Consider the following 27,527-nt stretch of genomic DNA (forward strand, 5'->3'; position numbering starts at 1 on the left):
GAGGAGAACTGGTAAACTTCCTAGAGGGCGCCTACTCGTCTCCTTTTCTCCCTAGAGGACATGACAGAGTCATCCTAGAAGGTGATCATGTTGATGGTTCTATTGTTGTCTCTGTCAGAGGAGTGTTGGCGACGTTCATGACGAGATTGCTCACTAGAACGTCCTCTAGCATGAGAGCGAGCTCTGTTGTTAGGGCGAGGTGGTGTTCGGCTTCGCTCTCTGCGAGCCATGAGTTTGTGACGCAGATCGCCATCGGGTATATCGGTATAGTGTTTGATATGCCCTGCCTCGATGAGGTCTTGACGGTAGTGCCTGAGCCCCCAGTATTCGTTGGTCTCATGGCACTTTGCTTTATGGAAAACGCAGTACGGCTTCCTTAGTGTGTCTTATGGCCGTTTTGCCTTAGGTCGGTAATATGCCATGTTTTTTATTTTCTCCAGTATGTCACTTAGAGATCTTGTAAGCATAGTGAACTCTCTTTTGGTTTGGGTTTGGGTGCTGGACTGCGGACCCTGTAGCCTGGGTCGCTTCTTGGAAGACGGGGCTGTATTTGAGATCGTCGCAACCTCGCCTGCTGCCTTCAGTCTTTCTTTTTCAAGGCCGTCAGCAAGCTTGATGTACTTCTCAACGCATGCGTATAGTTCAGCCAGTGTTTCAGGATGTTCTTTCATGAGCGACCTGGACAGATCGGTGTTCTTTCTGATCGCATTGGTGAAGGCCACTGTGGCGAACGACTCCTTGAGGCCGCTCTCCATGGACAGTAGCTCTGTCTTAAAACGTCCCAGGAAGGTGCGAATTGGTTTGTCACTCTTCTGAGACAATTGGAAGAGTGAATTGAGGTCGGCTGTCTTACGTCTGTTATGGATGTACTGGTTGGCGAACTAGTAAGTGAGCTTTTCGAAGTTGTCGATTGAGTTTGGACCTAGCGAGTAGAACCAATAGAGAGCTCCATCTTTTAAGCTTGCTGGGAGCAAGCGGCACTACAGGTGGTCGAACTCCTGCGCATTATAGAGTGGAAGGCTCTGAATATAGCAAGCTACATGCTGACCAGGGCACGTGCTGCCATCGTTCATTGCAAACTGAGGCTGAATGAAATCTTGGGGGGAGGGTTTATTGAGTACCTCGAGCATGAAAGGTGATGCCCTAAGTGGCGTCCTTCTTGCCAGTGCTCTATTTTATCCACTGGGAGAGGCTGTTGATCTGCTAGTTGACCTCATTGATCCCGTCCTCAGCAGTAACTCCGTTCGGGTTCTGGGACTCGACCTGGGTTGTGAGAGCGGCATTCTCCTGCCGGAGTTGGGTGATGCTACCGTTCATGGCTTCCATCTGGGTAGCCATAATCTTCAGTTGATCCTGGAGGCTTTCCATGCTTCGTGGGCTTGAAAATTGACGATTCTATGAAGATGGTTGGAAGAAGTGGAAATTTGAGTAGATGAATTTTCAAGTAATTCGATCCACAGACGGCACCAATGTAAAGGTTAAGTTTTGTTTAACCTTACTGGAGTAGGCAATTTGGAGAAGATGGGTTGGTTGATTGGGTTTGACTGAGTTCATTTGGACGAACTGCCTACGTATCAAGTTCTCTCTGCTGCGGGGAGGCTTTTATCAGGTCAGACGTAGTTCCTCATATTCTTTATATAGGTGAGGGTGCTCGCGCCTCCCCCTCTCCCACGACCAGTCAAATTCTGGACTTGATGGCACTTAAAGAGCCGTAAAGGCATCCTACGGTGGAGTAATGGCGAGCGCATCTGCAGCTCCGAGCTTTAAGGTGACAGCCAGGCCATACGTTACTAGCCGTTGAGGTGATGGACAATATGAGTGTTTTGGACGCTTACCGTTCTAAATGCGGACGATCTAAGGGGGTAGCATTCAGGGTGCTGATGAGGTTGCATGACCTGTATGAACTGATCCTTAGCGATATGGACGCATAGATGAGTGTTACCGTCCTGGTGTGCTGGACACGTGCTTAATACTACTGGAAGTGTATATTACTCCCTCACAATCATGATGATACTTAAGGGTATGTCATAGGCTCTCAACAACTATAGGACATGTCTAGAGATGTAGCTCAGTTGGAGCTTGACTACATGGGTTTGTTGGACAACAAGATTTCCAAATACCACGTCCTAGCGCAGAGCGTTACGCCATGTTGCTTGGTCGAGTGTCATTGCATCATCACATTCCTCGTCCCAATGAATTGAAGTATTGACTATCCAATCGTCTCAAGACATGAGAATAGTGTGCTTAGTCTCCTCTCGGGATTACCTATAAGGAATCGACTGTAGGTAAACGGGGCAACCTTCAGTCTTGACTATCTGTGAGAATACTCGAGCACCAATACTTATTAGGCTTGTACTAGTCAAGCTAAGCTGCACGATCATGTATGCCACACGAACCCCTCTCAGCACATGTTTCAGGGCGTGTTCGTGACACCTCCCCTACCTTTCAATGATATACGATGGCATTTTTAGTGTTTCATTTGGGACTGGTCCAAAGTAGGAACTCTTCTAGGCCTCGACGAGGCATTGGCTTTATTCAATTGTTCGATTTATATGAGACCCGAGCTGCTGCCTAGGATATTACAGTATTGGGTTAGTTAGACTTACCCCCATTATTAGTTGCAATTAGTGTTACCCCATTTGAATGATCCAATAAATGATTTTTTCATCCGAAAAAAAAAAAAAATCATCTCGTAACCGTTAGATCTTGCAATTGGGGGGGTATCACTAATATTTTTGAAAACGGAGGGATAACACTAATTGCAACTAGTAATGGGGGGTAAGTATAACTAACCCTATAGTATTTGATCAACTGCTAGGTGCCATCTCCAAAATAAAACACTATACAATATATCTTTCATGTAGGGTTAGGTTGTGGTACATTCACGGGGAGATCGAGAGTACAAGAATTTCATCGCCTTGTTTATTTGTCCAGCACTCTAGCATTACACATCACACATGTACATGACATCAATAAGAGCATAATAGATTCCACTATCAGCTTTCAATGTTCATATGGAATTATGCAGCAATTATTTTGCTCCTTGAGCAAAAGGGAATTTAGTGCATAGACCAATTACTGTTTTACACTTTTACCAGACTCTTTTTTTGGTGAAACGTTTTACCATACTCGAGAAGAAAATCATTATTGTGAGTTTCTTTGGGAAACATTTCTGCGCAGAGTTGGAAAAATATTCGCAGCCTAGCAAAATCCAGCTACGAGCGTAGAAAACGTAGTAGAGTCGGGTGTACTATTAGTCCGTTAGTCTGTAAATCCATTTCCCAGGCCAGCGATGTCTGAGTGTACTATAGAAACCGCTAGACGCCTAGACATGTCGTCCGTATTATTAAGAGACTATAGGACTCTAATAGATACAGACTCAAAGTCTTCACGTATGTCTAAAATAGTATGTGTTGTACTAGGTTACGACTCCATAGTCTGAAAAAAAAACGAGGAGGCTTTGAAGTAGGAGAAGGACAGCTAATAGAGCAGTGGCAGGGAAAATTGGGAAACACAGGTTTGTATAGTTAACCTGCCTAACCAGCATTATTTCATTCCGTTTGACACTTTTGGTTTCTTGCATGTTGCATGCTTGTCTTAATTATTTGTAAAACTCGTTATCATTATCAATAAAATTAAAATTTCCACTTAAAAGAAGGAAAAAAAAAACTTGGGTTATCTCTCTAATATCTCCTACTCTTAAATAACAATATTGCTTGTTCAGTAGCCTATGTCCTGGTAGTTGTGGCTTCATTGACGGAAACTCTTTCTCAATCTCCAACACGTCGCTGTCCGCTCTCCTGCGCAATTTGAACAATATGTATGTCTCTTTTATTCAGTACTGATTACCTTAAAGGTCAAGAAACGGATGGAGGATCACTTGCAATTATGCAAAGTGGTCTTATGTAGGGTTAACATCACTAAATTATGGAATTTGAAGGAGCTGACATTGAGATTGATCGAAAAAGATATCCTTGAATGATTCAAAACTATTAGTAGTTTAGCACCAATAAAGAGGGTAAAGTGACAATCATGTTCACAATAGATTAGGAAGATTGGACCACTCTTAATCCCAAAAGTGTTAGTTATAGAACTTATAGCTAGATGGGATGATGATGGTGTTCATAATAGCACAATGTGAGAGAAAAAGATATGCACCCCATCCACTTCATTACAATGCAACTTATAGTCATAAACTCATAATCTTTTGAAATGCTCCTTCTCACTTATCTAATGAAAATCGAGAGTAGACTAGGTTAGTTTGTTAGGGGAACTAGACACACACCGATCAACTAGAGAGCCAAAGAGGTATGCAAAACGTTTTCTAGTTAAAAACTCTATTTTTTGTGTTAATTTTATACAGATTATTTGTCTGCTCCGATTTTTTTTTCTCAAGTACATGTATTGCTCCAATGGTGGGTGTTGAATAGGTAAATCTATCACAGTTCGCTTGACTACAAACTAAATTCATCCTAATTAGAGCTTGCCAAGTAGTAAAAACAACAGGTTTAAGTTTATGGTTAACATATACAGGGCAGGCCTCTACGTGAAATACAGGCCACTAATAAACAGTTGTTTATTCTCTATCTAGCTTAATATTAATATTTATGATAGCCACAATGATGCCTACAGATAGAGTATACGCGGCTAGTGGCCTTCTGGCCAATTTGTTAAAGAGCACTTGTTTGAGCATATATCCCCCAGAATTACAGGGATGCCTTGAAGGTTAAAAAATAAAAAGGACACCAAATATCTTTGTAAGCTAAGTCAGTGGTAACCCTGCTTTGCAGTATTTTGTTCTATTTAAGTAAGCAAGGGGCACTAACAAGGAGGCACACTTTTGTGTGTGTGTGGGTCTGCAAATCTTGATGTTTGCGAGGAAATCTAAAAAAAGATCGTAAGATTTCACATTGTGTCCTCACATTAAGTTAATTAGGAGCAAGGATCATATCGGACGTCCTTGTGAATGAACACTACTATGTGATAATAGTGATCATTGTTATGCAATTTTTGTAACTGCTTGCCTTTTTTTCCTCCAGAAACAGTGGCGATGAACAAGTCTAGTTGGTGGTCTCTAGGGATTTAGTTATGAACAGAATTAGATAATAGTTGAAACTATCGTAACAACTTCTCTTATCCCTTCGTGTTAGGTAGGAACCGTAGTACAAGAGAGCCATTTGGTCGCAATTTTTCTTCATTAATAAAAGTGCCTTGCAGAGAAATTAAAGGTCAATTTTCTTTAGTGTTCCCAGTATAATAATTACATAAGATTTTAATGGAATTGGCACAGAGAGACATGGAAGTTCTCAACCTCAAAAAGTTGGAGTTTCCATCAGCGACAGATACAAAGATGGAGAATGAGGTTGCGCCAGCCACAAGGCCTATGCTTGTGATGAGACATTCGACTCATATGAAGAACAGCGGCCTCTGCTCTCCAACCACACGCGCTGTGCTCATGAGACAATCGAGCAATTTGAAGAACAACTGCCTCTGCTCTCCAACCACACACGCTGGTTCGTTTCGTTGCAGGCTACATCGGGTACCTAGTTTGCAACGTACCAAAAGCATGGGTACTGCTACTTTTCTTGATCCACCCTCAAAGAGTACCGATTGATATGTACATAAGTATGTTATATGCATTTCTGTAGTGTGTTTAAATTTGGGTTTTCATGTTTCCTGAGAGCAACCGATGAGAGATGGTTATATAAACTTTGTCTTAGAATGCAAATTGAAATCCTCATTTACGAATTTGATCCTCTTGGATATGAAATTTGAATTCAAAACAGATGTGCCATTGGCAACTTTTCAGCTGACATTCTTTAGCCTTCATTGCAACTTCCATAATAAAAATCGAAAGAGCCCGTTTGCAGCACCGTTTTTCACAAACAATTCCATTGTGATCTTTCCCTTCACTCACTCGCGTTGTTATATCTTACTATTTATGCTGATTATCAAGAGCATATTCTCAGCCTCGTTTTTGTACACATTTCTATTAACCGTTTATATTTTAAATAACAAAGTAGGTTTGTGTGTGTGGGCCTGCAGACTAGCAGTCTATGCATAGCAACAGAACAAATGGCTACTTATTAACCTTCAGGGCAGTAATAATAGCCGAGACCGGTTCCTCTATAGCCGGGTACAGAGAATGATCTCTCTACCACACACACACGTCTCACATCGCGGAGTACACACACACACATCTCGGAGTACACACACAAGTATCGAGGCACACACACATCTCGGATTCTGATCAACAGCGAAATAACACGGTTACAGAGATGATCTCTGTACCTGGTTGTAGAGATCTCGAGTCCATAATAGCCTTCAGCTTCTTGTATGGAAGAACTAAATGTAAATTTTAGAGCCCAAACAAAAGAAAGGTTTGCAAGTCAAACTCCAATCGATTCATATATATATATATATATATATATATATATATATATATACAGCCCCGCTCTTAAGCGGATGTACTTAAACGGACTTTATCTAAATATTAAAATTTCACACGAAATATACTCACGAATGTTTTAAAAATCGGGTCCTAAAAAGTGAAAACCCCATACATCTCTTCTATTTTCTCTCTCCCCAATATCTTCTTTCCGTGAGAGCACTCCTCTCTCTCTCCCTCCTAACGCACCACTCTTTCTCTTTCAATTCTCTCTTTCGCATGTTTTCCTCAAATAGGATCACAAAATTCATGAGATTGAACTTCTGTTTCTCTCCTTCTCATCTTATAGCAAGTCCTAAACAAAAAAAAGACACAACACAAGTTTTGAGAATCTACGATTACTAAACATAAGTTTTTTTTTACAATATTGAATGTTTCATCTTCGAAAAAACCAACTGTTAGTGCTTGCATTTAGTGGTTATATACATATGTTCCTAATCTAAATCTTTACTGTTAGAGACGTGTTCCTAGTTGCCGTAATTAAGCGTCTTTTTTCAACTGATAACAATCGAATAGACTTTGCTACTCATGAACCTTATGTAAGAAAAAGGGGGAGAAAAGTAATCACTAGAAGTAAAATAGAATTTTAATTTAAACGGTACCTACTTCCATCTTGTCTACTAGTTAACACATAATCTGCTAGAATTTGTCTAACGTTGCATTCCGCTTATTCGAACTTGGGTTTGATATATATTTTTTTTCCAGGTTACATTGAGATGGTGGAGACCATTTGCCTTCTCCTAGCATACAAGATCAAGTATCCAGAGAATTTTTTTCTTCTGAACCATGAATGTGCTTCCATTAACCGTATATATGGGTTTTATGATGAGTGCAAGAGGAGGTTTAATGTACGGCTTTGGAAGGTATTTATCGATCGCTTCAACCGCCTACCTGGCGGGCGGCTCTTATTGATGAAAAGATTCTTTGCATGCATGGGGTTTGTCTCCAGATCTAAGGAGTTTGGATCATATTAGGAATATTGCTCGTCCAGTAGATATGCCGGATCAGGGTTTGCTCTGTGATTTGCTTTGGGCTGATCCTGATAAAGACGTCGAAGGTTGGGGAGAAAATGATAGAGGTGTATCATATACGTTTGGACCTGACAAGGTTGCAGAGTTTCATTCGAAACATGACCTTGATCTCATTTGCCGGGCTCACCAGGTAATAGAAGATGGATACCAATTCTTTGCCAATCGGCAGCTGGTGACTATATCCTCTGCGCCAAATTATTGCGGCAAGTTTGACAAGTTTGACAATGCTGGTGCAATGATGAGTGTAGATGATTCGTTAATATGTTCCTTTTAGATCCTGAAGCCCTTTGATAAGAAAGGAAAATTAGGATTTGGCAACATCTCAAAACCAGGGACGCCACCTCATAGGGGGTGGAAAGGGATGATTCATGAGCCTCAATACATACCACTGGGTTAGTGTGCACCTGTGCTGGTTGATATCTCATTTTCCGAACAGGTTGTTGCTTGAATATTTGAGGTACTTGGCATAATTCTTCAATCAGAGAATTCTGTCTTTACCTTTTTTCTTTTACTACCAGAGGAGCAGATATACACAAAAAGCAAGTTTTCTTCCAAAATCGTCAAGATTGTTATGACAGTTATTTAAGTGCCATTTTGTACTACTCTCTTCGTGTGTAAATTAGTTTCAAAACAATGAGGCACTCATGCTAATTGTAATGATTTCAATAATTTAAGTTGATTGTTTTCGACTTCCTAATCGGTTACTTTTTTATTTTTGAGTGTAACCTATGAGTGTAATGTTGTGCCTCATGTTTACTGTGAAAAAAAAAAGGGAATTATGGGACTGCAGACTGCTCATACGTTACTACTGTTAACATTTTTTTTTTTTTTTTTTGTAATCCAATGTATTTACTATAAACATTTCAACCACTTTATACTTGAACAGTTGTATGACCATGTTATGGAGAGTTTAAGTTTAAGTTTACTGTGAACGACATACCACAAGAGTTTCTCTATAAACATTGTGGGGTGCTGATCCTATTCCTAATTTGTGCCATCTATGGTCAGCTTTTCTTGTCCTAATGCTCTGAGTAAGTCGAGAGAGTGCCCAACAAGATGCTGAGATATACACTTCGAAAAACCTTGACGAGCAGTGTATGGATTCAATCAAGGAAGTTGACAATCCCATCCCAATCTCGGTTATTGTGTTAATTCAAACAAAAAAATTCAGAATTGAAAAAAATAAAGATGAGATACGATAAACTGACATTGGCTTATAAAGCTTTGCAAATTGCAAAAACACAATACAGACATTAAAATTTGCTCCATCCAGGTTAAACTTACAAAAAGATTAGCAAAAAAAAAATACACTCTCCCACTTTCCCAGTCACAAATACGCTTTGGTTCTTGGCTCCGCAGACACCTTCACCATTCACGATGACAAGGGTCAATCCCTCGATCTGTTATCGCTACTGACTCCCAGAACTACCGTCCTACCAAAGTGGAAGGTGGAAGGCGGAAAGCAGAAAGCGACCTCTTTTACTATGAAAACCGGCAACAAAGCAAAGAATTTCTACGACTACTTGCCCTATCTCTTAAATCTTCACTAGCTAAAACTGTTTCATTTCTACGACCAACCGAGCTTGTGGTATCTTCTCTTGATACACCCCCATAAGGTCGCTAGAACTCTCTCTTCTTCTATCTCGTCTATCCGGTAATGAACCCCGAGCCTCATGGATCTCTCTTGGAAAGGCCCTTATGATTCTTCTAGGCATCTGGGTTGCAATCATAATGGTCGGTACGTTCCTTTTTTTAGTGAAAATCTTTTCGTATTTTGTATCCAATCTGCATTCCTGTCTATCCAGCACCTTAAGTAAGGTGAATTCAGGGGATTCTTTGAATGCTAAAAATCACTCCGCAACTGACAGAACCAAGCCAAACCAACCAAAGCCTCACCAAGCTAAGTAAAACAAATAAAAGAATACAAGCTTGTTTTTTGTACAATCACGAGGCAAAACTGGGAGCAAAAACACTATAAGGCAGAATGTATTGAGTCCAATCCCGACCTGAATCGATCAACATCAAAGAAAAATAGGATTGTACTTGTGGGGATTATGAAGAAGTGTAGTTGAAGCTTCTGATAAAAGCTAATTAAGTGCTTACCAAAAATACTCACCCAAGCCGCAAACCCTTAAAATCAGACCTCAAGAACAAGACCAATATGTTTCAGAACTACCAAACTCAGATTCCATAGCAACAGAAGTTCAATCTCATGAATTTTCTGAACCTATTTGAGGAAAACAAGCAAAAGAGAGAATTGAAAGAGAAAGAGTGGTGCGTAGGAGGGAGAGAGAGAGAGGAGTGCTCTCATGGAAAGAAGATATTGGGGAGAGAGAAAATAGGTGAGAGGTATGGGGTTTTCACTTTTTAGGACCCGATTTTTAAAACCTTCGTGAGTGTATTTTGTGTGAATTTTCAATATTTAGATAAAGTCCGTTTAAGTACATCCGCTTAAGAGCGGGTATATATATATATATATATATATATATATATATATATATATATATATATATATATATATATATATATATATATATATATATCGGTTTGTCTAGAGTGCCACTCTTATAGTGATACTCTTATCTCACTCTTCTCTTGAGCCGTCGGATCTCGCCCTCAAGATCTGAAGATCTCATTTACTGATAAAACCGATATTTCAAAATTTCGGTGTATTTCAAAATAAAAAAAAAAACGAAAATAACAAAATAAACCGAAATTGGGTTCTCTCTCTCTACGGCTCTCTCGGCTTCTTCTTCTCATCATTTGGCAATTCGGTTTCTTCATTCGGCTTCTTCTTCTCTGACAGGTATCATTTGGCAATTCAACTATAGTGTACTTTTGGTTATGGTGCTTGCCTATTGGAACGTTTTAATTGACACTTGGATTGTCGTCATTATACCATAAAAACTTGAATTTTGATTTAATTTAGGCTTCTATGATTATAGTTATGATTGATACCCTCATTTAAAGACGGCGACAATTTCGGTGAACTCTGTCAGAGTTTTGAACTCTTTCAGAGTTCGGTGAACTCTGTCGTATTCTTCATGCCAGATTCGTTTTGAACTCGTCGAGTTTTGAACTCTATCGAGTTTTGAACTCTATCGAGTTTTGAACTCTGTCGAGTTTCGTGAAGTAGCATATTCGTGAACTCTGCCGTCGAGTTTTGAACTTCGGAGTTTTGAACTCATCGAGTTCGGTGAAGTAGCATATTCGGTGAACTCGTCCGAGTTTTGAACTCTGTCGTTTTGAACTTCTTCATGCCGTGATACGCCGAGTTTTGAACTCGCCGAAGTTTTGAACTCTTTTAGAGTTCGGTGAACTCGTCGTATTCTTCATGCCGTATTCTGTCAGAGTTTTGAACTCTGTCAGAGTTCGTTCGGTGAACTCTATTAGAGTTTTGAACTCTGTCAGAGTTCGGTGAACTAGCATATTCGGTGAACTCTGTCAGAGTTTTGAACTCTGTCGTATTCTTCATGCCGTATTCTGTCAGAGTTTTGAACTCTGTCAAAGTTCGGTGAACTCTATCAGAGTTTTGAACTCTTTCAGAGTTTTGAACTCAGTCAGAGTTCGGTGAAGTAGCATATTCGGTGAACTCTATCAGAGTTTTGAACTCTGTCAGAGTTCGGTGAACTAGCATATTCGGTGAACTCTGTCAGAGTTCGGTGAACTGACAGAGTTCGGTGAACTCTGTCAGAGTTCGGTTAACTAGCATATTTGGTGAACTCGCCGAGTTCGTGAACTCTGTCGAGTTCGATGAAGTAGCATATTCGGTGAACTCGTCCGGAGTTCGAAAATAGCATATTCGGTGAACTCGTCGAGTTTTTGAACTCTGTCGAGTTTGGTGAAGTAGCATATTCGGTGAACTCTCGGTCGAGTTTTGAACTCGTCGTATTCTTCATGTCGTTATTCTGGTCGAGTTTTGAACTCTTTCAGAGTTCGGTGAACCCTGTCGTATTCTTCATGCCGTATTCTATCAGAGTTTTGAACTCTGTCAGAGTTCGGTGAACTCTATCAAAGTTTTGAACTCTGTCAGAGTTCGGTGAACTAGCATATTCGGTGAACTCTGTCAGAGTTTTGAACTCTGTCGTATTCTTCATGCCGTATTCTGTCAGAGTTTTGAACTCTGTCAGAGTTCGGTGAACTCTATCAGAGTTTTGAACTCTTTCAAAGTTTTGAACTCTGTCAGAGTTCGGTGAACTCTGTCAGAGTTCAAAACTCTGTCAAAGTTCGGTGAAGTAGCATATTCGGTGAACTCTTTCAGAGTTTTGAACTCTGTCAGAATTTGGTGAACTAGCATATTCGGTGAACTCTGTCAGAGTTCAGTGAACTAACAGAGTTTGGTGAACTGACAGAGTTCACTTCGGTTAACTAGCATATTCGGTGAACTCGTCAGAGTTTTGAACTCTGTCAGAGTTTTGAACTCTGATAGAGTTCGGTGAAGTAGCATATTCGGTTAACTCTATCAGAGTTTTGAACTCTGTCAGAGTTCAGTGAACTCTATCAGAGTTTTGAACTCTGTCAGAGTTTTGATGTTTAAGTTATTTACACTGTTTATGTACATTGGGATTTTTGACTGTTTAAGTTATTTATATTTTTAATTTTTTCGATTTATAGAAATGGAGACAGAGACATCAATCAATATCGAAGAAGACATAGTTGGGTCTTCGTCTACTAAAGCTCCTGTTCAAGGCACGCAAACATTAGTTGCTCCTTATATAGGAATGACTTTTACAAGTGTTGACGAGGCAAAGACTTATTACAAAGAGTTTAGTCAACAAGAGGGATTTGAGACTCGTGTTCGGACGACTTCCAAGCAACAAAATCAGGTGGATTTGGTTAGTGGTTGTTCTTGGTTTGCTCACATGAAGGGGTTAACAAGAGATGAAGTCCGATCAAGAAATACATCAACTATCCGTGTGGTTTGCCAAGCTAGAATTAAGATTAAGAAAAGAATGCATGAAGAGATATATGAGGTCGGCGTTGCTCATAATGACCATAGTCATGGTCCGGTGACCCCATCGAAGAATTTGCATGAAAACTAACAAACATATGCCTGAAGCAGCGAAGTGCTTGACCGAGATATTTAGTGATAACAGTTTATCTATTGGGAAAGTGGCATCTGTTTTCCATGGAGAGGAAGTTGGGTTTACACAGAAAGATTGTTGGAACCATTATTATGGTTTGACCGAAAAGATGCCTAAAGAAGGTGATGCAACCTGCCCGTCTTTGCAATATTTTATCTTGAAGAGTCTTTGAGGATCCCGGTTCTACTACGCTATTGATTTAGATGAAAATGGGACTTTGCGGTGAACTTTTTTCCTCGGTTCATGGGAGGTCTCGATGCCGCGATATGACTATTTCGGGGGATGTTGTGTCTTTTGATACCACATATCGTACCAATGCATATTCCATGCCTTTTGCCCTTTTTTTGGAGTCAACCATCATTATCGGTCGATTCAGTTTGGTTGGCATTGTTGCTTGATGAGACCGAAGATACATTCATATGGCTATTTAAGGCCCGGGCTTGCAGTCATGGGGTGGTCGTCACCAACCGCAATCATCAATCGACCGGGATAGAGCGATGGATGCAGCCATTGCCAAAGTGTTTCCTAATACTTTCGTCATCGTTCTTGTCTTTGGCATATTATGCAGAAATTCCAAGAGAAGATGTCATTTACCAAATTTGAGACATTGGTAACCGAGTTGAAGAACACTATTTCTTTTTAGTATAGGATTGTTGATTTTGAGAGAAGATGGTGTACAATCATTGAGAAGTATGAGTTGTCTGAAAATCCTTGGTTGACAGATATATTCAATCTGCGGGAGAAATGGGTTCCTTGTTATCTCGATGGCACCTTTTTCTTTGGTATGCACCGACGGGTCGAAGTGAATCGATGAATGCTCATTATGACCGGTTTGTCAATTCGGCGACTAAACGCTTATGTAGTTTGTACATGGTAATGAGAAGTCTTTGGCTTTGCTTGCTAGGAAAGAAAGAGATTCGATTACGCGACCGAGAGCATATAGTTCACGGATTGTGCCTAACGATGCTTTCCTCCTTATGCATGCCGCTTGAAGGTCTATCACGATCTCAATATTCAATAAATTTAAAGAGCAACTAGAAAAGGCAAAGATGGAGTACAAAATTGATGGGGAACAAATTGATAGGTATGGAACCGGAAGCTACATGGTGAAATGGAGAGACCATTGAAGAATTCTGTTTGGAGAGTGAGTTTAGATAGAGGAACCTTAGAGGAGACTGCGAATGTAAGTACTTTCAGTTTATGGGTTTTGCTTTGTGGTCATATCTTAAAGGTTTTTATCTTCTGAGATTGAAGAGATTCCAAACCATTTTAGATTGACGGTGGATGCAAAAGGCTAACACTTATAGAGCGGAGTTTGATCTTTGGATTTGTGGTGGGAATGTCTCAAATGAACCTTTGAGAGTGGCTCATTCTATCAAGGTTGCTTCTCAAGTGGCTTACGATCGTCGCATACTTTTGAGGGTTATTCATATTTTATTGAAAAGATTGGTGAAATGGCTATTGAAATTTCAAAGTTTAATGAGACTTCCTACAAAGGAGACGCCTTGAAGTTCCAGCAGAGCCTCGATTCTGAGCCTTGATACCTTCGGTTAATACATCACGGTTTTTATTTGAATGTTTAATTTGATATAAATTTAGTGTTTAATTCGGTGTTTAATTTGATATAAATATTTATTTTAATTAGGTCTTTATTTCAGCTATTGATTTTGAATCCCAACATTTCTCAAACAAAAGGGAGGGGAAGAAGAAAGCGGATAGATGGAAATCCCCAAAGAGATAGCCCTAAACAATTCAGGGAAGAAAGTGTCACAGATGTGGATGATTGCTAACCATGACTCGAGAAATTGTCGAGGAGAAAAATAATCGTAATCATCCGATTGTAAGTATAGCTTTATTCAAAACTCTTTGATTCTAAATGTTCACTAGTTCTAATGATATTTTATCTCAAGTCATGGACTTCATTGATGTCCGGACTTGTTAAGAGTGGTTTAGATATGGCAGCCTTGTTAGAGTTTTATCAAGTGTTGTTAAGTTGAACTGTGGTCGGGGTTGTGTTCTATTGCATCATTATGTCCATTGGATAGTATCTAATGTTGTCTGCTAGGCTCTAGATAGGAAACATCATAATGATAGACCGGTGCTTTTTGATAACTTCTTTCTCCTTTTTATTTTCAAAGTTCAATATTCTTTGGTTTAGGTTACATTTGGGGAGTTTAATTAGGCTGAGTTCTAATCTCATTGATGTTGTAGAAAAGAGAAGTATGGCTCAAGGAGAAATGGAGAATCTGGAGGCAAAGCTTTGCTTTAGGTAAAAATACTGCCTACTCATCTTTTAGTTTTCAGCCCCCCAACTTTGCATCGGTCGATCTTGATCTTTTCATCATTCTCTGCGGTTATGTTTACATTTTCTGAGTTCCACAAGATGCCCGCATTATCACTGCCACCTTGACTATGCACCATTCAAGAAAGTCGTCAAAATTGAGTTATTAGCTACTGGCGGGAGAAATTGTCGTGGAAAGAGAGAGAAGAAGCGAAGTGTTGAAAGAAGGTGGAGAAGTTGAAGAGAAATTGAAACTTGGAGTGAAAGGCTTGAACAAGCCAAAGCTAGGTGCTTGGCGGGCTATACTTGTTGCTAATTCATTCTGATGTGCTTAAATGTTGTAATCTGAAACAATAATATTTGGGATTGCATAAAGCATTTTGATGTGCTTATTATAAATGTTCTTGTTGTTACCTGGCCAGCCACTTGCAATTTTGTTCCGTAAGTTGATATAATGTAATTGATGCAGATACTATACCACCGGTATAATGCCAACGTTTGTCAACAACAAATTTACCTCAACTCATATGATCATCAATCAACATCAACACAAACAAACCAAACGATAAATTGCCAAAACATCAACATCAACAACGATATTGACTTGAATGCGGCCATATCGTTTGGATTTGAACTTGGATAAAAAAAAATGGCGTGTCTGTTTAGACTTAGTCCCAAACGGTGTGGCCACACCGTTTGGACTTAGTCCCAAACGGCATGGCCACACCATTTGGTACTAAGGCCAAACGGTATGGCCATGCCGTTTGGGACTAAGTCCAAATAGACACACCATTTTTTTTCAAGTTCAAAGTCCAAACGATGTGGCCACACCGTTTGGTACTAAGGCCAGACGGTGTGGCCATGCCATTTGGGACAAAGTCCAAACAGACACACCATTTTTTTTATCCAAGTTCAAATCCAAAGGATATGGCCACACCGTTTGGACTTAGTTCCAAACGGCATGGCCACACCGTTTGGTACTAATACCAAAACGGTGTGGCCATGCCGCTTGGGGACAAAGTCCAAAACGTTCACTTCATTTTTGTATTCAAGTTCAAATCCAAAGGATACGGCCACACCGTTTGGACTTAGTCCCGACGGTGTTTGTGGCCATGCCGCGTTGGAACTAAGTCCAAACGGTGTGGCCATGCCGTTTGGGACAAAGTCCAAACAGACACGCCATTTTTTTGCAAGTTCAAAGTCTAAACGATATGGCCATACCGTTTGGACTTAGTCCCAAACGGTGTGGCCATGCCGTTTGGAACTAAGTCAAACGGTGTGGCCATATCCTTTGGTTGAACTTGGATAAAAAATGGTGTGTCTGTTTGAACTTTGTCCCAAACGCATGGCCACACCGCCGTTGGCCTTAGTACCAAACGGTGTGGCCATGCCGTTTGGGACTAAAAAACGGTCCATGCCGTTTAGGACAAAGTCCAAACACCACCCATTTTTTATTCAAGTTCAAATCCAAAGGATATGGCCACACCGTTTGGACTTAGTTCCAAACGACATGGCTGCACCGTTTGGGACTAAGTCCAAACGGTATGGCCATATCGTTTGGACTTTGAACTTGCAAAAAAATGGCATGTCTGTTTGGACTTTGTCCCAAATGGCATGGTTAACCGCTTGGTTGTTAGTACCAAACGGTGTGGCCATGCCGTTTGGGACTAAGTCCAAACCGACACGCCATGCCGTTTGGGACAAAGTCCAAACGAACCGCGCCATTTTTTTTACAAGTTCAAATCCAAACGATATGGCCACACCGTTTGGACTTAGTCCCAAACGGTGTGACCACACCGTTCAAGAGGCAAAAAGCAGATCTTTTGTGTTTTGGCAAAAACATTGCGTCTTGCATTAGATTTTTGTGTTTTGGTAAATAACATTGGGATTTTGTTGATAACATTGGGATTTTTGTGTTATTAGATTATTAATAGAGATACTTCACTGTGACAAATTAAAATCGCCAAATTGTCAAAGAGCACAAGAAGAGCCATTGAATGGATATAAACCGAGATCTAAGCAAAGCACATGCAAGAGCCACAGTAAGCGATATAGCTGTTTACTCAATCGACAATGAGACGGGCGTCTATTAAAATCAATGCCTGCTAATAGCATAAACATAACCAAAGGCAATGTGACATGAAATACATGAAACCCTAGGATCTTAGGTGAACATGAAAAGAATGACAAGTCCAAAGCAAGATCACTATCATTTCATATTTCAACAATGTGACACCATGTGAAATACATTGTCCTGCAATTATCAACATAAAGCTAAGTTGCTACATATCAACAACTTGCACTTACAAAAGAGTCCTAACATAACATTTTTTGACTACAAAGAGATTTCCAATCTAACTTTCTCTTTTAGTTGTATATCTAACTCTTTGTTCTTTATCTCCTTCCCTGCAAAACAAAAAATTGAATAAACAGATCAGTCAAGCAAAGTTAAATCAAACTGCTTTATTAAGGTTTGACAGAAAAACTAACATCTCCACTTGCTTCCTCATGTTCACCATCTTCCGCCACCACCATTTGCCTAATTACCCCCCAATAAAAACACATGAATCAGTATAAATACTACCACATATGTCAAATCCAACACCAAATCTAGAAACCTCATTGATTGGAAAACTCTTGAACTTATGTCATGATCAACTCTCAAAAGAACAAAGAAAGACAAATGCCAATAAACACTCCCCGCATCATCTCAACTAACACAAACTGAAAAGTAAAGCAAAACCCGCATCATCTCAAATGCCAATAAACACTCCCCGCATCATCTCAACTAACACAAACCGAAAAAAGTAAAGCAAAACCAAAGATCATCTCAAATGTCAATAAACACTCCCGCATCATCTCAACTAACACAAACTGAAAAGTAAAGCAAAACCCGCATCATCTCAAATGCCAATAAACACTCCCCGCATCATCTCAACTAACACAAACTGAAAAGTAAAGCAAAACCAGCATCATCTCAAATGCCAATAAACACTCCCCGCATCATCTCGACTAACACAAACAAACCATTTCCATTTCCAACACTCGTCCCAACACAAGATAAAAGGAGATAAACTAACCAAACTAACCACTAAACCCTAAACTAACCAAACTCAACATACCTAAATCCTATGCTCCTTCACGATATCGTCCGCCAATGAACTTGCACCGGGTCAAATTGAATGCCTCCATGAACTCGTTCTGTGCATCGTCTGGAATCGCAATCCCACCCAATTGCAGGCCTTGATTGAGCAAGCGAGAAATTTCATCGACGATGGGGTACTGTCAAAATTAAAACAAAAAACTACATTAGTATATACATTTACATTTATAAAATACCAAAACAAAACAAAACAAAAATTAACGTTGTAAGATATTAACTCACCAGATTATGATATGGAAGACTCTGTAGGGAGTAGTGACTAAGATGATCAGGGTTTATCATTCGAATATGACTATTGTTTTCGTACCAACTCATGTATCTACTAACACACTCCCATGGATAAGATGGAATGGGTCCTCGTTGTTCAAGTTGAATCAAGTGATTACGCCAATTACTCCGATGGGAAGGCCTTGATATTAAATTTCACATCATACCCGCGTCCGGAAGTAGTTCGCGTCGAGGTCTTTGGTTTTGGGGGATCTGAGGGTACAAACTGCATATGACCCAACCGGACGCGACACCCTCGCAATATTATCTTTGCTCGACATTATCAAGAAAGCATATAAATCCCTCGAAAAATGCTATTTCATCCACCGGCCGTGTAGCTCGGACTTCAACATAGGGATACCATTCAACCTGTCAAATAGCATATGATCGAGGAAATTAATCATTAATCACATACTAATAATATCAATTAATAAATAAAACTATTTACATACAAAAATGCTTACATCGGTACAAGTCATATTATCAATGGTGGCTCGGGTATACTTCAATGCAGCTGTTGTGCTAGCATAAAAAGACTGAGTAACTGAGTACCTATGAGCACGGGACATGCTCAAATGATAGTCCTCATTTGGGTATGGCCTGAACACTGGGAAGTACTCATAAATCCATGCCTACATTAATATAGACACCGAGTTAATATTGTAATAGATAGATAAAATTGACATTGAAAAGAAAAACAAAAAAACTAATACCTGTAGGAGAGTGAAATAGCCTGAAACACCCTTCACCTTGGCACTTGTGGCAGTCCCAAGACCCACAGTACAAGTAAGCCATGAAAGTCTGCACCCCATAGCGTAGTCTCGATCTCGGCAAATTTGGCGATCTCGGATAACAAATGGGAACTGCGGTTCGGGCGATGTCGGTGAAGGCGGTACATCAAAGAAAAATAACAGATAAGCTCTCACAGCAAACGCACCTCTTTTTTAGGTTGGCGCTTCTTCACAACAACCCCATTTCATCCGTAAATCTTCATCATTTACCTTCCCAAAAATCGCTTCATCAAGAAATCCATCCTAACTTTGGAAGTGAACTTATTGGATTTCATCTCCGCATCTATCTTATCCATGGGTATGCCAAGATTTTTGTGGAGGAGTCTTTTTAATGCGTTCCAAGGTCAAATCGGTGTCCCCGACCCACCGCTTTTGCCTCGATCGAACTCCTAAGAGTTGGGAAACATCGTCCAACGTGATTGTCATCTCCCCCACGGCATATGAAGCGTGTTAGTCTCGGATGCCACCTCTCCACAAATGCGAGACCAACCACGGGATCCTGATGCTGTATACACCTAAGACCCGAGCACATAAAGTCGGTCCTTTGAAGCTCCACGTGAAAAGTAGAACGGTCGAACACTCTCCGATGATATCCCATTGTACCAACTTGTTTAGGTGCCCATGGCACTTCAACACCCCTCTCCGCCTAAAACAACAAAAACTTAGTATTAATGTATGCACAAGTTTAGTAATACAAAATTTAAATACTAATAGACACTATATGATAATATTACCTGCCCCTCCCAAACATCGGAGCCGCGTGCCTTTGCATAGTCATACAACGGATGTGACACACAAGGGCCACCTCCATAAACACCTCTCTTGAACTCTAAGTCATTGTTAGACTTTCTCACAATATTCACTTTGGAGGTATGCAGTACATGGACTTCCTCGTCATCCTCGTCATCCTCCTCCTCCTCCGCGTCCTCTTCCTCCTCGTCAGTCTCCTCTTCTGCATCATCAACACCCTCTTCTTCACTATCAGCATGACTTAGAACTACACTCTTCCCATGATCCATATTTACGTCATCGTCATCGTCATCTACATCTACATCTACATCTACATCTAAATCTAAATCTACATCTACATCTACATCTACATCTACATCACTCAGAACTGTCCCCTTTCTTCTCTTTTGATTTCCTAACTCTACACCACTTACAACATTACTGGGATCATCCGCTTTCCGATCCCCTCTACGAACTGATGGCGAAGTGGTTGTTCTCCTTCCTCTCTTTTTCTCAGGCTCCTCATCGCGACCCGAACTACTACTCCCCCCACCTAACAACTTCTTAGCACCCGTGAAAACACTTTTTGCTGCATTCTTCACATTCACATTCTTTGTTTGAGGCATTGCTACAAAATAAATAGGAGTTAAAAATAAGACATTCAACTAATTCAAATTGTTGCAATACCAACGTGAAAAAACAAAAAACGAAATAAGGCGGTGTGCATGCCAATCTATATCTAAGGTGTGCATGTATCTAGGCAAACTATACTCCTCTATTAAATGCCCCCTCCACACACTAACAAAAAAAACCCAATCTAATTCAAGCATGCAAAATCGACTAGGAAAACTTTGCAAGAACGACTCATGTAAAACTTTAAAGCCGCCATGGAGATAATGAACATCGAAAAAAGAAGCACATTTGTAAAACGAAAATAGTCGACGCGGCATAAGAGAAAGACAATATAAGAGCTGAAGCTCGATGGGGAAAATGAAAGGGCCATAATCTCACGAGTGGAGGAACAAAGAAAGACCAACATCAAAGGTAGGGCTGGTCATGAGACTCGGTGCTCGGCTCGTTTTGAGATCGGCTCGTGCTCGCTCATGAAAAAATATGGGTCAAATATGAGCTTAGTTTTAGGCTCGTTTTGAGTTCGAGTTCGAGTCGAATACGAGTCGAGTAGCTCGCGAGCTACTCGCTATTTTATTATTATTTTTTTCTATATATCATTATATATCATATGTGATCCAGAAAAATACCCAGGCCCATAAACATATTAACCTACAATGTAAAACCCTAAAAAATAGCCGCATTATCTCAAAAGTTAAAAACACATTCCAAAGCACCAAAATTTAATGGCGGTTCTCAAAAACCTTATAATTCAAACACCACCAACACCGTCTCAAAGCTAATCATTAATCAACTCATATCAAAACTAATGAACTTCAATTTCATCATTCTCATAGTTGTTTTTATCTGGTAAATTTCACTTCTTTTCATATTCTTTTTGTAATTAAACTTTGTTACCATCATCACTTACAACTTCATTATGGTTTTTGTTATGTTAGGGTTTCTTAGATTGTGATTCGAACTAGAAATTCTGAATTGTATGTTTAATATTTGATATTTAGTTTAGTTCCATGTGTTTTTCTTGGTTTTATTTTCTTAAAATCTTATAATTTCAATGTTGGTTTTAACTAGATATGCTCGAGCAAATGGCTTCAAATTCTGTTCCTCCTTCAACAGCTAGTAGCGTCATTGATGCCGAAAATGTTATTAACGTAAGTGGTGATGATGGAACTGATCATGTTGAATCTGCAAAGACTACAAACAAGAGGAAGACGTCGACAGCATGGGAAGATTTTTCTGAAGTAAATGAGGATGGACGAAAGAAGGCTAAGTGTAACCATTGTTTTAAAAAGCTTGTTGTTGTTACAGGATCCACCACTAGCCTTCTTAGGCACCAAAAGACATGCGTGATTCGGAAAACTAGCAAGTCAGGTAACCTCTTTTAGTTTGTACGCGTGTGAGTTGAAGTTTTACAACATCTAAACTTAAAAGAATTTCTTAGGCCATAAGCTTTTATTAAGAGGTGGGACTTTTTCACAGCCTTTAAAGCTTTGTGGAATACTGCTGCTAGCAATCAAGGTATGTCATCAAGCATCAATAAACCAACTTTGAAAGCCTGCGGCCGAGTTCGATTATTTACGTGGAAGGCTTACATGAACATGGCCCACTAAAGCCACTATTGCTTTGAGAATGCATAAATGAAACCCAATGTGCCCCTTATGCAAGAAGGAAGGCTGAAACTATTTCACATATCCTTCTCTCTTGTTCATTCTCTAGCAGATTGTGGTATGCATCTCGATCATGCATCAAACCGCCTACTTGGACTTGAAGAGAATGGGTGGAATTTGGTGGTACTTTCGGTTCCAGGCCTTAAAAGCATGAAAGAGAGCTTTATCAAATATAAAGCTATTACGATCCGGGAAATAATGAGGCATAGAAATGATGTTGTCTTTGATTGATCTAAACTAAACCATTCGTGATCCTCGAGAACACTTTCGAATTATGTGGACGGATATTTAGAACTTTGGTGCAAAGCGTATATAAACCTATTAAGAAATCTAATGGAGGTGTTGTAGGTTGGTGTCCTCTCGAATTCATTGGGTCAAAGTGCATTTTGATCACGGCAGCTCGTGTTATCAATGGCAAGGGTAGTGCTTTCTGCTGTAAGGCGAGAGCGGAGGATGGCGGTTTTTGATAGCGGCTAGAGCTAAGCCTTTCTTAGTCGATCTAGTGAGGAGCCCGAAAGTTGAAGGCTGCAGAATGGAGTCGTAACAAGCGAGATCCTTTTCATTATTTATTGTTGCCTTTCAACAATTTGTTTTCATGTCTAACCTCTTTTAGTTTATGCATGTGAGTTGAAGTTTTACAACATCTAAACTTAAAAGAATTTCTTAGGTAACGTTTATTTGATTTTGTAGCATATCAATTTTAGTAACTAGACATGTGATTAAGCGTATTATTATTATTGTAGGTTTTCTTTTTGGGTGTGCCATAGTTGATACTCATGGTGGCGGTGAGAAGTTAAAGTGTTGGGACTTGCAACAAATGTAGAAACAATTGAACCAAACAAGAGTGTTGCAGCCAATAAAGTTAGAAAATAGAGATATGGCAAAAGTGATTTTGTCATAATTTTGGCTATCTATTTTATAAGTGTTGGTATGTAATAGCTTTTTGTAATGTTTTGGATGTTGATGGTAGTTTGGATCGCTTCCTACATTGTGAAAACTGAAATGTAATACGTTTTTGGAATTTTTGTACTTAAATCATACAAAAATGGGGTTTATTCAACAATTTTGAGTATATATGCCCATCGTTTCCGGATGCAAGCTCATGACCTACGAGTCTCGAGCTCGAGCAGTCGAGCTTCACTCGAGCTCGTTTTGTAAAACGAGTCGAGTCGAGTCGAGCTCGAGCTAATTATAATTCAAATCGAGTCGAGTTTGAGCACAAAGTGGAGCTCGACATTGAGTTTGACCTCGGCTCGAACTCGACTCGAAAACTCACGAGCCGAATCTGAGCATGCCAATACTCGGCTCGCTCGACTCGATGACCACCCCTAATCAAAGGGGAACAACTGTCGATACTCGATCTTAAGTCTCTAACTCAAAAACTAAATTGATTTATCAGTATACATTATTTTTATTTTTATTATTTTTGGGTAAATTTTATCAGTAATTCAGTATACATGAGTATGTACTGTTTTGCTATTGATGTTGTTCCAAAGGATGTGTAAGCTAATAAATCAAAGGAACACTTATATGAAGCTCAACAGCATAGAGTTACTCATGACTTTTGGCGAGGATGATCTACACATCGTGGTCTCGTGGAGATCGTCGTAGCAAAAACTTATTACTTACCTTGTTTTGACCTGAAAGGTGTCAGTACTATTAACATGAATTCTATAAGAATTATCTGTACTTATATTATATATTTTTCTTGTAATAAAATAACAGATTGGATGACATGGATTCTATAATAAAAGATACCATCTTGGCATCTTCCATATTCCAATCATTAACGACTTTCATAGAGTTCAACCACCAGTAACATAACTAGTTGAAACTTGGGATAAGTGAGAGCAAAAGTAAGAGTCAATTGAAGCTCCGCGATATCATTGTTTATTATATTTTTCTTAATAATCAGAAATTAGATGTTACTTGGGTTGTGACAAAACCGACCTCGTCCACATTACATCCTTTCTTGTGAAGTGTGACTGGAACACTACTAACAAAGTTCCCGAGGGAAAGTGCAACATGAAAGCCCTATAACTTAATGGAGACTATGGGCACCCTGTAAAGGGATTATGGGGATGGATGTGGATCTTACGGAACGTATCTATATATATCCGCTATACTTGCAAAAATATAAATTTTGTTATACTCGAAATCTTGTGAAACTTGTGTTAGATGGATGACCACTAGCTAGGTTCAAATTTTTATTTTGGTTTTCATGCATTCTTAACTTCATTTTAAGAATGGGTGATATCAACAGGGAAAGTACAAAATGGGTGTCTAGAATTCAAAAGAATTGAATTCAAAAAAAAAAAAAAAAAAAAAAAAAAAAAAAAAAAAAAAAAAAAAATAGAAAGATAGAACAGTTACCTGAAACAGAGCTATGTATTTATTTTGAATCAAGCAAGCAGTACTCCAGTCGATATGGCCTCAAATAAAAATCTAGTGATATCAATAGGAGAGACAATAAGTTCATAACTTCATTGTTTGATTGAATGATTTATTTATTTTGAACTTGGATAAACATAACATTGATGTCTCTGTCTCCATTTCTATAAATCAAAAAAATTAAAAATATAAATAACTTAAACAGTCAAAAATCCCAATGTACATAAACAGTGTAAATAACTTAAACATCAAAACTTCGGCAGAGTTCACGAACTCCCTAGTTCAAAACTCGATATAGAATTCAAAACTCGGCGAGTTCACGAATATGCTAGTTCACCAAACTCGGCGAGTTCACCGAATATGCTAGTTCACCAACTCGACAGAGTTCAAAACTCTAACAGAGTTCAAAACTCTGAAAGAGTTCACCGAACTCTGCCAGAGTTCAAAACTCTGATAGAATTCAAAACTCTGCCAGAGTTCACCGAATATGCTAGTTCACGAAGTCTGAAAGAGTTCAAAACTTCGATAGAGTTCACCGAACTCGGCGAGTTCAAAACTCGATAGAATTCAAAACTCGACGAGTTCACCGAATATGCTAGTTCACCGAACTCTAACAGAGTTCAAAACTCTGATAGAGTTCACCGAACTCTGACAGAGTTCAAAACTCTAATAGAATTCAAAACTCTGACAGAGTTCACCGAATATGCTAGTTCACCGAACTCTGACATAGTTCAAAACTCTGATAGAGTTCACCGAATATGCTAGTTCACCGAACTCTAACAGAGTTCAAAACTCTGATAGAGTTCACCGAACTCTGACAGAGTTCACCGAATATGCTAGTTCACCGAACTCTGCCAGAGTTCAAAACTATGATAGAGTTCACCAACTCGACAAAGTTCAAAACTCGGCGAGTTCACCGAATATGCTAGTTCACCGAACTCGAAAAGTTCAAAACTCGATAGAGTTCACCGAACTCGGCGAGTTCACCGAATATGCTAGTTCACCGAACTCTAACGAACTCTGTCGAGTTCGGTGAACTCTAACAGTTTCAAAACTCGATAGAGTTCACCGAACTTCGGCGAGTTCACCGAATATGCTAGTTCACGAACTTCGACAGAGTTCAAAACTCGATAGAGTTCACCGAATATGCTACTTCACGAACTCGGACGAGTTCAAAACTCTTCTGAGAATCGACATGAAGAATATTTTTTTGGTAATTTAGGATTTTGATTGCATAGCGAAAAGGTTTTCCGGATAGATATATGATGAGCGAAAGTTATCATGCTTATGTTGGTTGTCGTTCTATTAACTTTGGTGGTTGCCCAAAAGCAAACGTATGTCTCTCTTGAACATAGTGGATCCAATGGTCCGACAACTCTCGACTCTGACGAATTGTATATATGGTTCTACTTCTTTAGAACCCGGTTTGCATACGAGAACCTGTCTAGAAGAGGAATCAACTCCAAGGGTACCTCTACCATGTTGTATGCTTATTGCTTAGGCACCAATCAAATGTGCCACATTTGCTACCATATATGCATATAGGTAGATTGGCTGCGCGTTTCTTTTCCTCATCGGTGCTAATGTTCCTCAAAATCTTAGTTATTACTTACTACTCACGGATTTTCACTATTGCAGTTTGATGGACAAATACTCGCCAAAATCATCTATCCACTTAGTATACTCAACGGGGAAAAAAAATGGGTTACTCGACTCCTCAAAACGCACAAGTCCGAGTCGTGCTTACAAGTTTACAAGGACTAAAATACTACAAGATACAACACACTTTTTTCTGAACCAATTGATACAATGTACATCAAGTAACTAACCAATTTATACAAATACGATTTCAGGCCAAAGTAGAGAATAAAATGTGTTAATGGAAGCATACCTTAATTAGAACTCGAGAGAGAGTGAAGTTTAGAGAGCTCAGGTGGTCGTTAATGGCGATGGAAATATGTAATTACTATAGTCGATCCCTCTTTTTTTTTGCTAGATCTGTTTTTTTAGGTGGTCGTTAATGGTGATGGAATTGGGTTCTGATAAAGTCGATCCCTCTTTTTTTTTTTGTTAGATCGGTTTTTTTTTTTTCTTTTTTTGAGAAGATGATGAGGAAAATACGTTTTTACCCTCATTGAGATCTTCAGATCTTGAGGGCGAGATCCGGCGGCTCAAGAGAAGAGTGAGATAAGAGTGTCACTATAAGAGTGGCACTCTAGACAAACCGTATATATATATATATATATATATATATATCCCCACCTACAATGTGTTTTCACACGTCGTTTTTTCGTTTTTTAAATTTTGTCCTTGCCAAACACTATTATTACAACCCATACCACATTCCATGCCATCTGAAATTTCGACAATGTCATTGGAAATTTTGGACAAATTTTCACACTATTATTACAACCCATGCCACATCCTATGCCATCCGAAATTTCGACAATTTCATCCGAAATTTCGATAATTCCACCTGAAATTTCGACAATTTCATTATAAATTCTAGACAAATTTTCAGATTTTTTTTTTATCCCGACAAATTTAACATACATAGTCTAAATTAGTGGTTTAGTGGCATAGTTAGCAATTCGTAATACGGCAAAAATTCGATACGGAAAATATTCAAATAAAATTCGAGCTTCGATAAGAATTTGTTTTTTCAATTCGGATAAAAAAAAAAAGGAAACGGCAATTAAAAAAAATGGAAACCGCAAAAGTTCGGGTTTATAAGTAATTCAAGTATAATACGAAACTAAAAATAAAAAATTACGATAAAATTTGACAACATACTCAACAAACTTATAGTGAAAATACGAATAATTCACGAATTAATGATTTCTTGTCGAATTAATGAATTATTCTGTATCATTGACAAATACGACTTTTTTAAACGTTTTCCGAATTAAACAAATAATTCGCCGAATTGCTAACTATAGTTAGTGGGACCTCCTTACATCTAGAGCAACAATCGGGTTGGAGATTCAAATTTGAATTTTGGAATCGTGGTTTTTTATTGATTCGATTGATTTCAGTTTCGGATAT

The 27,527-nt window shown here is 39.2% G+C and overlaps 1 long non-coding RNA gene and 1 pseudogene across 1 annotated transcript; one reads left to right on the forward strand and one right to left on the reverse strand.

The window, feature by feature from the left end:
- Positions 1-5,275: 5,275 nt before the first annotated feature.
- Positions 5,276-8,189, forward strand: LOC147523795 (serine/threonine-protein phosphatase PP1 pseudogene; annotated as a pseudogene).
- A 10,355-nt stretch (positions 8,190-18,544) lies between these two features.
- LOC147523796 (uncharacterized) lies at positions 18,545-19,051 on the reverse strand. The gene is made up of 3 exons (XR_015196789.1): positions 18,988-19,051; positions 18,739-18,906; positions 18,545-18,643 (listed from the first exon to the last, which is right to left on the reverse strand). It is a non-coding gene; the product is annotated as an uncharacterized LOC147523796 (long non-coding RNA).
- Positions 19,052-27,527: the final 8,476 nt, after the last annotated feature.

The sequence above is a fragment of the Coptis chinensis genome, chromosome 1 (genome assembly GCF_015680905.1).
Source record: "Coptis chinensis isolate HL-2020 chromosome 1, ASM1568090v1, whole genome shotgun sequence".
Taxonomy (NCBI): domain Eukaryota; kingdom Viridiplantae; phylum Streptophyta; class Magnoliopsida; order Ranunculales; family Ranunculaceae; genus Coptis; species Coptis chinensis.